This window comes from Coregonus lavaretus, assembly GCF_964263955.1.
Source record: "Coregonus lavaretus genome assembly, chromosome: 6".
Lineage (NCBI taxonomy): Eukaryota > Metazoa > Chordata > Actinopteri > Salmoniformes > Salmonidae > Coregonus > Coregonus lavaretus.
In genome coordinates, this window is record NC_139993.1 from 29,572,911 (window position 1) to 29,579,602 (window position 6,692).

The window sequence follows — 6,692 nt, forward strand, 5'->3', positions numbered from 1 at the left end:
GCTCAGGGCTCCTCCATACATGGATATAAACAACACAGAACATGCAAAGGGCTGCTTCAGCTACATCCCTTCTCTCTCCTCTCTGCAGTGTAAGGTTGGCAGCAGATGGTACACAGAGAACCTAATCATCTGTGCTGAATTCACTCTGTGTGGCCATTCAATATGGGCAATGTGTTAGATGCTCTGCGGTTTGTTTAAGTATCTCATTAATCTGGTTTTAGAGTCTATGACTGGTACGGATATTGGATAATATTATGGTATTTGATACCGCTGGTTACATCAGTTGAGTATAAAACCATATCAAAATGACATTGCAGCATACAGTATTTATTATAGTTGCTGATCATTTGAAACTTCTGTGCATCATTTGTGTATACATAACATTTTAACTCATACATTTTGTCTGTGCTACAGATGTAGGATCTTAATTTGACCAGTATTTTTCACAGCAATTTGAACGTTTCTTAAATCAAATTAAATCAAATGTTATTTGTCATATGCGCCAAATACAACAGGTGTAGACCTTACCGTGAAATGCTTACTTACAAGCCCTTAACCAACAATGCAGTTTTAAGAAAATAGAGTTAAGAAACATTTTACTAAATAAACTAAAGTAAAAAATAAAATAACAATAAAGAGGCTATATACAGGGTGTATCGGTACCGAGTCAATGTGTGGGGGTACAGGTTAGTCGAGGTAATTTGTACATGTAGGTAGGGGTAAAGTGACTATGCATAGATAATAAACAGCGAGTAGCAGCAGTGTAAAAACAAAGGGGTGGGAGCGGGTGTCAATACAAATAGTCAGGGTGGCCATTTGATTAATTGTTCAGCAGTCTTATGGCTTGGGGTTAGAAGCTGTTAAGGAGCCTTTTGGACCTAGACTTGGCACTCCGGTACCGCTTGCCGTGCGGTAGCAGAGAGAACAGTCTATGACTAGGGTGACTGGAGTCTTTGACAATTTTCTGGGCCTTCCTCTGACACCGCCTAGTATAATGGTCCTGGATGGCAGGAAGCTTGGCCCCAGTGATGTACTAGGTCCTCTGCAGCGCCTTACGGTCGGATGCCGAGCAGTTGCCATACCAGGCGGTGATGCAACCGGTCAGGATGCTCTCGATGGTGCAGCTGTATAACTTTTTGAGGATCTGAGGACCCATGCCAAATCTTTTCAGTCTCCTGAGGGGGAAAAGGTGTTGTCATGCCCTCTTCACGACTGTCTTGGTGCGTTTGGTCCATGATAGTTTGTTGGTAATGTGGACACCAAGGAACTTGAAACCCGCTCCACTACAGCCCCGTTGATGTGAATGGGGGCGTGTTTGTCCCTCCTTTTCCTGTAGTCCACGATCAGCTCCTTTGTCTTGCTCATGTTGAGGGAGAGGTTGCTGTCCCGGCACCTCACTGCCAGGTCTCTGACCTCCTCTCTATAGGCTGTCTCATCGTTGTTGGGGATCAGGCCTACCACCGTTGTGTTGTCAGCAAACTTAATGATGGTGTTGTAGTCGTGCTTGGCCACGCAGTCATGGGTGAACAGGGATTACAGGAGGGGACTAAGCACGCACCCCTGAGGGGCCCCCGTGTTGAGGATCAGTGTGGCAGATGTGTTGTTGCCTACCCTTACCACCTGGGGGCGGCCCGTCAGGAAGTCCAGGATCCACTTGCAGAGGGAGGTGTTTAGTCCCAGGGTCCTAGCTTAGTGATGAGCTTTGTGGGCACATAGGGGTTCTATTCTCACATAGGTGTTCCTTTTGGCCAGGTGGGAAAGGGCAGTGTGGAGTGCGATTGAGATTACGTAATCTGTGGATCTGTTGGGGCGGTATGTGAATTGGAGTGGGTATAGGGTTTCCGGGATGATGGTGTTGATGTGAGCCATGACCAACCTTTCAAAGCACTTCATGGCTACTGATGTGAGTGCTACGGGGTGGTAGTCATTTAGGCAGGTTACCTTCGCTTTCTTGGGCACAGGGACTATGGTGGTCTGCTTGAAACATGTAAGTATTATAGACTCGGTCAGGGAGAGGTTGAAAATGTCAGTGAAGACACTTGCCAGTTGGTGCATGCATGCTCTGAGTACACGTCCTGGTAATCCATCCTGGCCCCGCGGCCTTGTGAATGTTGACCTGTTTAAAGGTCTTGATCACATCGGCTACGGAGAGCGTGATAACACAGTCGTCCGGAACAGCTGGTGCTCTCGTGCATGGTTCAGTTTTGCTTGCCTCGAAGCGAGCATAAAAGGCATTTAGCCCGTCTGGTAGGCTCGCGTCACTGGGCAGCTCGCGGCTGGATTTCCCTTTGTAGTCCGTAATAGTTTGCAAGCCCTGCCACATCCGACGAGCGTCAGAGCTGGTGTAGTAGGATTCATGTGTTGACGCTTTGCCTGTTTGATGGTTCATCTGAGGGCATAGATTTCTTATAAGCGTCTGTATTAGTGTCCCGCTCCTTGAAAGCCGCAGTTCTAGCCTTTAGCTCGGTGCGGATGTTGCCTGTAATCCATGGCTTCTGGTTGGGATATGTACGCACGGTCACTGTGGGGACGACATCTTCGATGCACTTATTGATGAAGCTGGTGACTGAGGTGGTATACTCCTCAATGCCACTGGATGAATCCCGGAACATATTCCAGTCTATGCTAGCAAGACAGTCCTGTAGCGTAGCATCCGCGTCATCTGACCACTTCCGTATTGAGCGAGTCACTGGAACTTCCTGCTTTAGTTTTTGCTTGTAAGCAGGAATCAGGATAGAATTATGGTCAGATTTGCCAAATGGAGGGCGAGGGAGAGCTTTGTACGCGTCTCCGTGTGTGGAGTAAAGGTGGTGTAGAGTTTATTTTCCTCTGGTTGCACGTGACATGCTGATAGAAATGAGGTAAAACGGATTTAAGTGTGCCTGCATTAAGTCCCCGGCCACTAGGAGCGCCGCTTCTGGATGAGCATTTTCTTGTTTGCTTATGGCCTTATACAGCTCGTTGAGTGCGGTCTTAGTGCCAGCATCGGTTTGGTGGTCTACAGCTTATCATGAGGTACTCTACCTCAGGCGAGCAATACCTCGAGACTTCCTTAATATCAGACATCGTGCACCAGCTGTTATTGACAAATAGACACACCACCAACCCTCGTCTTACCGGACGTAGCTGTTCTGTCCTGCCGATGCACGGAAAACCCAGGCAACTGTATATTATCCGTGTCGTCGTTCAGCCACTACTCGGTGAAACAGTTTTTAATGTCACTTTGGTAGGATAGTCTCGATCGGAGCTCATCCAGTTTATTCTCCAGTGATTGCACGTTGGCCAATAGAACGGATGGTAGAGGCGGGTTATGTTACGTGATCAGTGGTTAGGCTATTAGTTGACCAAAGTTAGGGTACATGAAAAGTGCAATACTGTTAATTTAACCATGTGTTAGTGTAGGTTTTCAGTGAATGTATGTAAATCATGAAGCTTATCTGCATTTCCTGTGTTGCAGGAAATTGTCAGCAATAAAATAATGATCAAATTAAGATCCTACACCTGTACATGTTATTTGATAATTTGGTACTCTTTTTACTACATAAGAAATGTTGTCAGTGAAGAAAAACAATGCAGCCATTTTGATAAATGGGCTGCAGGGAGCCATTTTCTGAGGTTTGACCGAGTGGAAGTGTATCATAAATATATGGTACAATAAATCGAATTTGACTCCAATCTCACTACTGGTGGCTTTGATGCAATTATATAGAAGCAAATCAAATTCACAATTTCACCCCTAGTCACCTTGACATCAATGAAACCAAATGAAGCCAGTATGCATTTGTGCATAATGCCTGAAGCAGTCATTCGCTCTTCTTTTTATGGAGACTCAGACTGCAGTGACAGATTTGCATTATTAACGCCTTCCTGCTCTTCATGACTGGTGATGACAACAACTGCAACCGTGATTCTCCTGGGCCTGTAATTTGACACATTATTTTTATGTGTAAGACTTCCATGGCAAGTGGTGTGAAATTTTAAATATTTGATGTTTGCTTTTCAGAGAGAGCAAGAGCAATCGTCTGCTCTATTATGGAATTACAATGATTGCTATTTTTAACAAAGAAATTAAAGATAACCCAGCATTGAAATGCATACATTTTTGTAATTAGTAGTCAGAAATATTACTTGTTGAAAAATTACTCATCATCAAATCCCCATATGAATACAAACCGAGACATACAAAAAAGATTTGTCTTATTCAATGAATTTCAATGGATTTTGATGACACTTCATTTAACTTGAATAGACGTTCATTCCTACACAGTGCAGCCATCTGAATTGCTAAAGGACCTCGTCCAGTCTTTGTTGGCCCTAGTGATGAGATTCCCTTCCCGCAGCAGTAGCGTTGATAAGGGGGAGGTGCTCTCCAGACGTTATAGGCATTTCTGCACACGCAAGCACAATCCAGCCCACTTCAATATTACCGGTGAGGGCGTCTACAGCTCTGGCGCATCACAAAGGTCAGGCTATGGACCACGGTGCTCTGGGGGCAGACAGGCAATGTCAGTGCGGCAAACCGTATGCTGGAATAGTACTGCATTTCATTACGGTGTGTGTCTGTCTTTCACCCCTTAGGGAATTCACAGTAGAACAAAATGGAGGAGATACGGCTGATGTAGTATTGGATTGTATGTGTTGAAATGTTATATACTAGAAAATAGAGGACCGGTATATACTCAAGCCTCTTTCACTGGAGTTCAATCAGATTTGCATTAAGAAAAACAAAAATGTTATGTGATTTATTTGTACAATATTTATTGGTGAAACAGAAAAAAGCTCATTTTGATTGCAACAATTGTATTGCAACTTTAGCAGTGAAAACCCTAGATGATTTTTCCACAGTGTGGGTTTGATTGAATTCGATCCATTCTTTTGTTGTCCTGTCTATGTACTCTTTTGCCTTATTCCGCTAAAGTCAAATCACATAATCACTCTCAACAAGCAAACTGCGCAATTACGTAATGATGGTTGTTAATTTAAAGTGAACGTCAGGCCAGAGTTTGTTATGCAAAGGACATCCACAAGCTTGGAAAAATCAATGTAACTCAAATACAGACTCGGGAATCAATGCTGAAAACCCAATGGGTTGGAGCAATGAGAGCGGTGGTATTTTTCCAAAATGTTCCATCAGTGAGTCACATTCTCTCACACATTGTTATCTGTGTCCTCATGTACTGATAAGCAACGCAGTATGTTACTGCAATTAGGCAGGTGATAATATGCATCCAGCCTACACAAAGCAGCCTTAGCATGTCTATCTAATGGCTGTGGACATATGGGGACACATCAATGCCCATGGCTTGAACACACAGCTCTTTATCATTTCAAAGTGGGGGACATGAAACACATCCATTATTCTGCTGGACAGCATTGAAGGCAGTGTGGCAGTCTGTTGTTGAAGGCCAGCCACTGATGCTTGAGCAATGCTGGATAGGGAGTAGGGACTGAGGGGGCGTGTTGGATTGTGGTCCTAAGGGAATTCAATACAGCTGGTTGATTTTTCCAATTAGGTTTCTTCCATCAAAGGAATATATTCATGAGCTGGCTCACGGTCCAATGTTATCTCAATGTCCTTCCATCTTAATTGCCCTTGTGGCAAAAGCATTAATTGCAGTGACATATTTATGTCAGGTGATGGCTATTTCTCTTGCATTTTTTCCTCTCTCTCTTTTTATCCCCAACATGGCTCTTTCTGTTGTGTCCTATTTGCTGCTGGTGGGGCCGCAATGCATGCTGGGTAATCTGTGAGGAAATCGTCCCCCAGAGGAATATAATTCAGACAGAGCCGTGTGAGTGTTTGCGAGCCTGCCAATGGAGTGCTACAGTTCGAGACAGTTTCTATGGAAACAGCCAATCCCCTTTTCATGCTCTGGAAAAGGTGGTAAAAGTGAGGATGAGATTAATAAAGGCGAGCCAAGCAGAAGGGGTAATAGGGGGTAGGGATAATCAATGTAGCAGAGCAAAACAACTCTATATTATATTCTCTGTCCTGCAGCTATGTTGGACGTCACATCCCTGTTGTGTGTGGTTAAGTAAGCAATTCATATAGTGCAAGTCTATTGATTCCGGCCAAATAGATGCCATTGACATGATGTGCTACGTACTTCCAAACTGGTCTGTGCAGTTTCCATTCAGAACCACAATCTGACATTGAATCAGTGAGTGACTAAAACACTATATCATCAAAAGTATGTGGACACCTGCTCGTCGAACATCTCATTCCAAAATCATGGGCATTAATATGGAGTTGGTCCCCCCTTTGCTGCAATAACAGCCTCTACTCTTCTATGAAGGCTTTCCACTAGATGTTGGAACGTTGCTGCGGGGACTGGTTTCCATTCAGCCACAAGAGTATTAGTGAGGTTGGCACTGATGTTGGGTGATTAGGCTCCAGAGTCCAATGGCGGTGAGCTTTACACGACTCCAGCCAATGCTTGGCATTGCGCATGGTGATCTTAGGCTTGTGTGCGGCTGCTCGGCCATGGAAACCCATTTCATGAAGCTCCCGACTAACAGTTATTGTGCTGATGTTGCTTCCAGAGGCAGTTTGGAACTCGGTAGTGAGTGTTGCAACTGAGGACAGACGATTTTTACGCGCTACACGCTTCAGCACTCGGCAGTCCAGTTCTGTGAGGTTGTGTGGTCTACCACTTCGCGGCTGAGCCGTTGTTGCTCCTAGACGTTTCCAT